The sequence below is a fragment of the Coptis chinensis genome, chromosome 7 (assembly GCF_015680905.1).
Source record: "Coptis chinensis isolate HL-2020 chromosome 7, ASM1568090v1, whole genome shotgun sequence".
Classification (NCBI taxonomy): Eukaryota; Viridiplantae; Streptophyta; class Magnoliopsida; order Ranunculales; family Ranunculaceae; genus Coptis; species Coptis chinensis.
The window spans coordinates 80,186,396-80,197,034 of NC_141462.1; the positions used below are offsets into that span (position 1 = coordinate 80,186,396).

At 35.9% G+C, this 10,639-nt stretch overlaps 1 long non-coding RNA gene across 1 annotated transcript; it reads right to left on the minus strand.

Moving 5' to 3' along the window:
- Window positions 1-4,075: 4,075 nt before the first annotated feature.
- LOC147489205 (uncharacterized) lies at window positions 4,076-6,029 on the minus strand. The gene is made up of 2 exons (XR_015203066.1): window positions 5,806-6,029; window positions 4,076-4,360 (listed from the first exon to the last, which is right to left on the minus strand). It is a non-coding gene; the product is annotated as an uncharacterized LOC147489205 (long non-coding RNA).
- Window positions 6,030-10,639: the final 4,610 nt, after the last annotated feature.

Sequence of the window (10,639 nt, forward strand, 5' to 3'; positions counted from 1 at the left end):
CACGTGTTTCAACAAATCACGATAAAATACACCACGAGAACTCCGCGTTTTAGCATGAAATACTGACCGAATAAAGCTTGGACTTGAAATCTTCAATATCAATTTAAAGCTCCAATCTGCCAAAGAAAGCTCATGGACTCGAGAAAACCATGAAACAAGTTGAAGAATCCAAACTTGAGTTCTTGAACTAGCCAAAGGAGTCATGTTCGGGTCAAGACTTGGTCAAACCGACTTGTAACAATCCAAAAATCGAATCTTTCGCCTCCTAACTCCGATTGAAGCATATGACACATCAAAATGATCAAAAAACTCTAAACACAACGGTATATTGCTTTTACAAAATGGACATATGGTTTGAAATTAGAGATAAAGCCAAATACGTCACTATTCATCGGCGTAGATATTTTAGATTTTTATTATTTAACTTTTGTAAAGTCAAAAGATGAATAGTTCGAATAGTGTCAAATAGTGATTACTATTCCTTAAAGTCAAAAAGTTGAATAGTGATCAAATCTCAGTCGTTGGATCAGATTTCTGAGATTCGATCACGACCGTCCATTCAACTATAAATAGAAGGGTCTAGTTTTAGTTTTTCTCATGGAATGGTTAGCATTCCATCAAAAGCTTTCCTAGTGTAATGAAGAATTTAATCTCCAGTTTTTAATTAAAATGTTTTTAATTCAGTTTTATTTTCTGTTAATTAGAATAAAACTTTAGTTATGTGATCTCAAAAACTCTGCCGAAAGAGAATTATATCCGTTTGGGGAGTTAATAAAATTCATGTGAGGGAAAATCTTCGTTGTTGGTTTGGTAAGTTGTTTAGGAAGAACAACTAGACCTACATCCTATCCCAAAATGATAGTTGGTGTAGTGTCTAGTTAGGGATCAAAGTGATGAGCTTAGAGATAAGTCATTGCTTTGGTTCCACTTGCTAGCATGTATGAGCTTAGAGATGAGTCATACATATTAGGGATCAAGTTTTCTTCTATTAGACTTGTCTATGAGTTCTAGGAAGAATAAAATGAACTTATCAAACAACAAAACTTATTAAAATCATTGAGATGAAATATTTTGCAATTTTATTGAAATGTGAACGAAATGACAAACCCGACCGCTGTTTTACAGCCAGATCAGTTGTCAATAACGAAAACATGGATGTGAGAGAAACAGAACCGGAATGGAGTGGGTGGTTAAGTGTGAGTTTTCAAATCATGGGGGGTTCTTTACAAAGTGTACCAAATAATTGGGGGGTTTTATCTAAAAAACCCTAATACAAAAGGGAGTTTAAGGGATTTTATTGTCACTAATTTGACAGCAAATGTTGAAGCATTTTTGGGCCTCCATCTAGCACATGTTTCTTTTTCGATTTTGTACTTTCAAAAGTCAAAACTCGTGATATAAAATTATAAATCAATAAAGTAACAACCAAATCCACATAACTAATAACATAAGAAAAATAATTTAAAGTAACTTACATTTACCCAGTGACGGGTGCTTCTTAGTTAGTCTTTTTTTTCGATAATTTGTGCTTCTTAGTTAGTCGGTATATGCCTTTCACAATTGATAGGAAATTGATATAACACAAATTAAAACAGCAGGGTCAAAATAAACTCAAGTGTGTGTCAGAAACATGATTTTTATAGCGAAGACCTACTGAGTTCATACGCAAAACCTCAGCATCCAACTGGTATAGGCAAGTAGCACAAATAAGATATGGCTGACACTTTTACTTAACAAACATTTTAGCCCAATTCATGTGAAGGTATGGGCAGGCATGTAGTACACTAGCACATTTACAACTTGTTTTGTACATAGAAATTAAATTAGTGAACAAAATATAATCAAGCAAAAATGAAAGTGGTTCTAACCTACCTGATCAAAAATTGGTCTAGCCATCCCTCTTTTTTACTTTTTATCCACATAAAAATAACAAAAAGTGTCACGTAACCACGTCCAATACTTAACTGAATTTTGAAATTTGAAACCCCGCACACTATAAAAGCCACCACTTCTTTTACACTTTCAAACGCTACCTCATTTTCTCTCTTTTCGCTCCACATAAATTTTCTTCTTCTAGTCTAATTAGTAGCCATGTCCATCACCAATCCTCTTCCAGGTTTTCTCGTGATTGTTCTTCATCGGGTCAGGAAGAATGTAAGTGTTCCAGCCTTCTTCAAAAATTTCAATTAGATTCTAAAGATAGATTGATTCGTGTATTTAATATTCAATTAATTTCTATATAATAGTTCTTCATCGATTGTAATGTTTCTATTTAATATTCATCATCGTGGCTTCTATATTTGTTCTATAATTATCTTTCCGAAAATTGGGTTCATAGTTGATATCGATTACTACTAATTGGGGTAGCTTATTTTTAGTTTTCTTCGATAGGGGTGTGTGTGTGGGGGCGATCGCACCCCCTGAGATTTAGAAAAGCTCCACTACCACATAATTAATTGCCTAAAAAAATCTTCAAACTATAAGAACTCGCACCCCCAATGTTTTTAGTAAACTTCCACTACCGCACCTTCAAAATTTTCACAACAATAGTAAGAATATTATCAACAAAAAAAATACTATGAAAAAAAAAAAATAAAAAACATTCCAATAAACCAACTTTTGTTTACTTCTCTTTTTGCCCTTACAAAATTATCATTTATTATTTATTTTAAATTCAAAATATTAAAGAGGGAAAAATGTGTCTTTGAATATTTGATGGGTTGATTAGATTAAAACAAATAGACAAAGACCCAAAACTCAACTAGTCAGTTTGTATAATTCATTAATCACCAATAACAAACTCGCTCTCCTTCCTTTCTTTCACTCTCAATTCTTAAACAAATTGTCAGACCTTAACCCAAAAAAAAAAAAAAAAACAAAAATTCATAAAGGACATGCGGTGCAACGCAACGCAGCTTGTTGCACGCTTGTCCTAATTATTTGTAAAACTCATTATCATTATCAACAAAATTTTCACTTAAAAAAAAACAAAATAAAACAAGGTAATTTTTTATTTTCAATGTTAATATTTTATTTTCAATGTTAATCTTTCATAAGTCTATATATAATGTTATAATGTTATATATAACATTATAAGTCTATATAGACTTATAACATTATAGGAAGTTAACAATTTGTTGAATTGTTGTAAACTTGTAGACTAGATTATATATATATATATAGACATAGTAGTATCAATTAATGACTTAAGTGCTTAAGTAGTTAACTTTATCAAGGTACCTTCAATTCATTCTATACTGGGCCATTCCAGAGTTTTCTTTCCTTTTGTCAATCTTTGTATAACATGAAATCCACAAAATGATACTAAATCTAGATGAACCAAAATTGCAGCAAGCCATTGGACACCTTCATACAGCTATGACTCTTCCCAGTCCCAAATACTGAATTAACTCATCTACACCTTCACAAATACTTTAAACCCTATATTTATACTCTTCTTGATTGCCCTGAGGTCAACGTCCCCATGAATGGTGAAAAGACAATTTGCCCGCAACTCACGACATAAGACGACACTAGCCTTGCCAGTATTTTCAACACGACCTTTTACCACGGTCAATGGATCCAATGCATGCTGCGTACCGATAGTGAGGGAGCTCATTTCGGTTGAGTATCTGTGTGTAAGACTGTAAGCTCATAACCAAATGCAGTAGAGGTTAAGGGTTTTATTAAATGGTGGAAGGATAGCTTCGCGGTGTCAGCGCCCTTGAATATATATTCATCAAACCACATTACTTCACCACTCTACAACCAACATTAAGTAAATTTCAAAAAGATAATTAATAGTAATAAAATAATAAAAATAATAATAATAATAATAATAATAATAATAATAATGCAAGGGCTTTAGGCTTTGGGTAACATTAATCCATAATTAGGGTTTGGTCCTACTTTTGACATTTCAAGCTCACATCGTCCAATTATCCAACCATTGATTTATTTAAACGTGGATAGTATGACCAAAATCGAATAAAAAAATAAGTTCTAACCCAAACCCTAAATACGCATTATTTGGAGGGACCAATATCTGAAAACCCCATAATAGCTACCAATAATAAGAAATTAAAAACAGTGATAAAATCAACTGCAAAAAATATTAGTAATAATAAGACACAACTACTTACAGATTCAAGGAACATGTTAGGTCGGTGACGATGAAATGTAACCCAAACTCAGAATTACTAACATTCCCAGTTGCGGGGTCACAGGTAACGCCAGTTCCAACTTCCAAGGGACCAATCTTTGGATCCAATTGTGCCTGAAAAGTTTAGGATTGGATTTGACGTTAATCCCATACTTGTTTGGCGATCGCTCTATAACCATGCTGGTACTAGAACTCCACCTATCATAGTACAAAATATCAAGATATGGGTATTTATCGATATTCAATTTCTGGATATGTATCGTGGATATATCCCCTTCTTTGGGGATATTTGACATTGTTTCACATGCAAATATCGTGGATATATCCAAAATATGAACAAATATCGTGGATATTGTGGATATTTCTTGATATATCATGATATATTATTTATATTTATTTGAAATATAATGGTAAATATTAAATAAAATTGTTATATATCGCAAAATATCACAAATATCGCAAATATTATCGAAATATAATTGATATTTGCAGTCGTATATATCTCTAAATATATCGTGATATTTAAATATTTTTTTCTGAAATATAAATAGATATCCCCAAATATCGCGATATATAGGGATATTTTGTAATATGCCACCTATAACATAGGCACTAGAAAGTGAATAAAATATTCTAACAACCAAAACTTCAATATATCCACAGCAACCACCATGCTGCTCATGGAATGAAGAGTAACAAAGAATGATGAGACACATGTCCTACTGTAATATCATGAGCATATCTTAAGAAATCTAGCTTAAACATCAATCTTTCAATAGTAGCAAACACTGGTACATCACAAGGAAGCCAACTGCTCCACCTACCGTAGTGTAGAGTTTAGGTGTTGGAAACTTTCAAATTATGCCTGGGTGACTCTCTAGTGTAGGATCAGGACGTTATAGAAACACGTGCTATTGAGATCTATTAAAAAAGGATGGTATTACGCTTGATATATTCTCCACGGACAACAGCAATATGTTGGAGGCTTCGACACAAGGGGAGGTAAAAAATAAAGGCTAATCTTGGGATCAATGAGGCATAGAGGACCGGATTTCCTTTGATGTTTACAGTAAGTGTTGGCATGCATGTTGTCAAGGAAATCATCGTTACGCTCAGCCGAGGAAAAGAGGGGGAACAGAGTCCAATATAATATAGACCTACTAGCTTACTTAGGTCTATGTCTATATTCCTGCTACAAGATATAGAAGGGTGTTAAAATGCTCAATTTCACATAATCAACTTTGAGGTTGGTTCTTAATCCTTAAGGGTGCAGAGTTTGGAGAGTTATCGTTAATGTCTTTCCTTAAGATTTAATAAATTTTTAGCATAACTCTGGGGTTGGTGACAAGGCTCCTCAGAGAAGTTGGTTTGACTGTGGCCTCATCTTTGTTTTCGTTTTCCACTACATAGCCAGCGAAAGGTTTGAGCCCAAAGCTTGTCCATCCATGTGTGTGGGGTTCACAAAAGGCCTCGACTCAGGAATGTTGTGGATTTATCAACCCATCCAAATTTTTTCATTTCGTAACAACATTTGACAAGATTAGACATATTCATTTCGAACCAACTTTTGACAGATTATTTAACAATTTCCATACATTCTGACAACAAAGAAAGTTGAGGTAAATAACAACATAAATGCTCACCTTGCTAGAATTCTGATCAGGAGCTGAGAAGCTGAAAATCGTCTTCAACCCAGCGGCGAGTTTACAAGATAAAGTGTTACAAATCTGGCAAAACATGAAATACTATCAGCCAAATTTTCCAGTCATCTTAATGTTGCAGCTTCAGTAAACAATCGGTAATATGCCATCCAATTCTGTTTGCACTTTGCAGTAACCACCGAGTTTATGGCTGTTCAACTGACCAGGACACATTATGTGTGGCGGGGGGGTGGTGAAACCCCAGGGTAGGTCGGGCGATTGCAAAGCCCAAAGGGAAGGGCGTAAGGCCCGGGGACAAAAATGATGCGCATGCATGCTGTCACGGGCAAACCCTGCTTAAATTTCAAATGGCTGAAGAAACTAAATTTTGTGGATACCAGATATACTACATTTTGCTAATTTCAAAAAATTTGTTATGTAGACTACACATTATGGAAACATAGCTTCTCTGTTTCTCTTTCAATCCTTTCTTTTGGCACTCTTGCTTTGATTATCTTATTCTCTGTGCTTAAAAAGAAATCAGACTGATTTATCGTGTAACGAATCAGATTCGGTAAACGGACAACTCGCAGTTTGCCCAGAAATCAGTGGTACCATATATGCAACACAACGTGTTCCTAATTCTCTTTGAACTAATCATCTTCTATAAAGAAATGTAAGCATGTTTTTGATGTGAGGCTTACGCCTCCCAGAAATTAGCTGTACACTTGTACACATGCAACGTACGTAGCATGTTTCTAGTCCTCTTTGAACCAATCGTACTTTTCAACACAACCTGATTCTCATTCTCTTTGAACAAATCGTTTCCTAAAAAAAATGTAAGCGTGTTTCTGATGTTGAGGCTTACGCCTCCCAGAAATCAGTTGCACAATTGTACATATGCAATGTAAGCATGTTAATCGTATTTCTCAACACAATGTGTTTCTAATTCTTTTTTAGCAAAGCAACTTCTAAAAAAACGAAAGCGTGTCTTTGATGTTGAGGCTTACTCCTCCCAGAAATCAGTTGTACACTTGTACACATGCAACGTAAGCATGCTTTTGACGTTGAGGCATACACCTTCTATCAAGCTCACATTTCACCTTGATCAGGTACTCCAACTTGAATCTTAAAAAAGTAATTTTAGACATTACATGGAAGATCGCATGCACTAAGCATACTTATCCGTAATACTCCAAAAAACTCGAGAGAATTTCACAGAATATGCTTATGTCAAACTCATCAACCCACCACATAGTCATGCCCTGAAACCATTATCACCATACAAAATGGTAATCCAGAAGAAATTTCACTTACCCCAACATTTTACATCGGATGTAATAATCTTGTCATTTAGCAGATACTGGCCAGCTAGAAAAGAATCACCTAACTTTGTCCTCGAATAAGTAATAGCATGCAGAATGGAGTATAGAAAAGTTAGAAACAAAGTATAAGAGATCAATTAATCTTTGGACTTGCTGAATCATGTTAATAGGGAAAAGGAAGGATAATCCTGCAGAGTGCAGACTAATCCAAAAAAGAATAATCTTATAAGAACTATTTTTTTTATAAATGTGCAATGGCTTCAGTCGAAATGCAGGTCTTAAAGACAATGCAACATGACAATTAATTAAAAGATAAAACCTTCATATTGCATGCGACATGGTGCTGGGATGGATGAAGAGAGTAAACAGTGGTGGTGTCATATAGACCCCCTTTTGTTCACAGGGTAGAAAAACAGTACAGCACCTACTTTAGATTCGTGCAAGAATGCTAATCTGTCAAGGAATAGAAGTAACTTTTAACACTTCATTCCAGTTTAAACCTTAGCTATAATCCTTTTATTTATTTCTCTTTTTCTCTTTTATTCTTTTGCTAATAGCAATAATACAATTACCCTTTTGGCAAAAGAGAAAACCTTCATATACCAATATTCTGAAAACAATATCGTTACATGGGCGGAAAGACATTAATTTCAAAATTTGATCAAGAAAATATCGAATGCTAACAAAGAAAAGAAGCGCTACATAACACAAGAAAAAAAAAAAAAAAAAAAAAAAAAAAAAAAATAAACAAACAAGATAACACAAAAAATGTTTGCTTAGCATGATTGTAAAATTTTACATTTGCTTACCAAAAATGCTAATAATGAGTAATACGAGTTATAGAGCTCCTTTTGCAATACATCAGCATGAAACCCAAGTGCAGAACTTTACTTATACTGCACTTCCCTTTTCTTAGGAATACTTGAATTTTAGAAAAGTATCTGAAGCCAGAACATGTAACCATCTCGTAATCATCGCATCAGAACATACTGTTCGGGTTAATACCGATACCAATTGATCCCCACTACACAAATAATTTGTACTTGAACCAACTATTATTCTAAACAAATTCTAAATATCCACTACAACCAACCTAGTATGCCCAACTCTCTAAACAACTATCAACAACAAATAATAATGTAAAGAGAAGAACAAGCATACCACAACATAAAGATGTACCGTGGTTCAGCCAATGGTGCATACTTCCACAAGAGCTAATTCTTTTATAAAGTGGAAAGGAAGATTACAATCACTCCTTTTAGTCTCTCACCTTAGTAGATCACTCATCTTTCCTTACAAGCTTTTTTAGATGCAAGAGTTTTCTCTCAATCTTGATTGCTCTCAAAATTGGGTTTTCTCAGACTTGTGTTGTCTTTTTTGTGTGTTAGGTTTTGCAAAAACCCAAACCTTATATCGCAAACTCGCGGTTTCGCAAAAATAGAAACTTGCGGAAAAATAGACATGGGCTCGGACACGCTCTTGGTAAGGCCAAATCCGCGTCTTGGCGGCGCCCTCAACAACCTTGCTCGATGCACCAAAGACTTGAAGCGGCGCTAGGCCTAGGGCTAACCGAGAGCGGCCTTGGCCATACCTCTTCCACGCGAAAGCATTATCGATTTCTCTCCTCATCCTCATGTGAGGGATAACTCCAATAATCTCCCCCTCCCGAACAGTGACGGGGGATACCTCAATGTAATTTCCAAATCAACAGGAGGAGTCTGCTACCATTCCGGCGGTAGCACAACAAACATCAAACTTACCTTTCGATAAGACTTTGGTCATCATATCCGACTCATTCTTGTCGGTATGGATCTTCTCGATGCACAAATGCTTGTCTTCGAGTACTTCTCTAATCCAATGATAACGCACATATATGTGCTTGGATCTAGAATGAAAATTCGGATTTTTGCTCAAATAGATGGCACTCTGACTGTCACATAGATCTACAAACTGTTTCTGCTTTAGCCCTAGTTCATCGAAGAACCTCTTCATCCATAGCATCTCTTTGCAACACTCAGTGGCTGTAATATACTCGGCTTTTGTAGTTGAGAGGGCAACACACTTTTGCAACTTAGATTGCCAAGAAACTGCTCTCCCTGCAAAAGTAACCAGATAATCGAAGGTGGACTTCATCAAGTCAACATCACCTGCCATGTCTACATCAGTGTAGCCTTCAAGTAAGGGCTTACTTCCACCAAAACACAAACGTAATTTGGAATGCCCTTGAGATATCTCAATATCCACTTAACACCTTCCTAATGCTCCTTACCCAAATTTGACAGAAATCGGCTTACAACACCAACAGCGAAAGCAATATCCGATCTTGTACACACCATTGCATACATCAAGCTGCCCACTGTGGATGCATAAGGAATCTTTTCCATATGACTCTGCCCATGCTCACCCTTTGGACACATCTCTTTGGTCATAAACCGGCACCAAGCGATTAACCGGATCGGCAGATCCATGTTGAATCTCTTCATCCATGTTGAATCTTTCTTCAAGAAAGCCACATCTTCCCACTCTTTCTGCCACGAGTGATATGCATTCCAAGTATCTGCTTTACTTGACCCAAATCCGGCCTTCATCTCAAAGGACTTACTCAAGTCTTTCTTTAGCTTTGATATTTTGTTGATGTTTGGGCCAACTATCAACATATCATCCATATACAACAAAAGAACTATGAAATCCCCATCTGGAAATTTCTGAATAAACACACAATGATCGGAAGCAGACTTCTTGTATCCTTGCTTCGCCATAAAGGAATCAAATTTTATGTACCACTGTCTCAGTGCCTGTTTCAACTCATACAAGCTCTTTATCAGCTTGCATACTAGGTGCTCCTTGCCTTGGACCTCAAACCCCTCTGGCTAGTCCATGTAGACATCTTTTTTAAGGTCTCAATGAAGAAAAGTTATCTTAACATCTAGCTGCTCAACCTCCAGGTTCATACTTGCGGTCAGACCCAATACTATCTAGATAGAAGTCATCTTCACTAAAGGAGAGAAAATTTCATCAAAGTCAATCCCTTTCTTTTGACCGAATCCCTTCACAACAAGGGAGCTTTGTGCCTTGGGTGTGAATTATTCTCCTCATGCTTGACTTTGTAGATCCACTTATTCTTGAGAATTTTTCTTGCTTATGGTTTCTCAACTAACTCATAAGTGTGATTCTTATGCAAAGAATCCATCAAATCATGTATAGCCTTCAACCGCTTCTCTTTGTTTGTACCTTCAAGAGCTCCTTTGATAGTACATAGGTTCTCCACCATCAGATAGTAAAATATACATATATGGTGGATACCTGGTTGAAGCTTGTCTCTCTCTGTCAGACCTCCTTACCCCATCTTCTTGTGGCTCAGGAGGATGCACTTCTGCTTGCTCAGGTGGTGGTTCATGCACTTCATCTGCATTTTCTATATCAATAGGTTCTATCCCATCATGAGCAATAAGATCATCATCATAAGCTTCAAACCCATAGTTCTCTGCATTCTCAATGCCTTCTGCATGTTC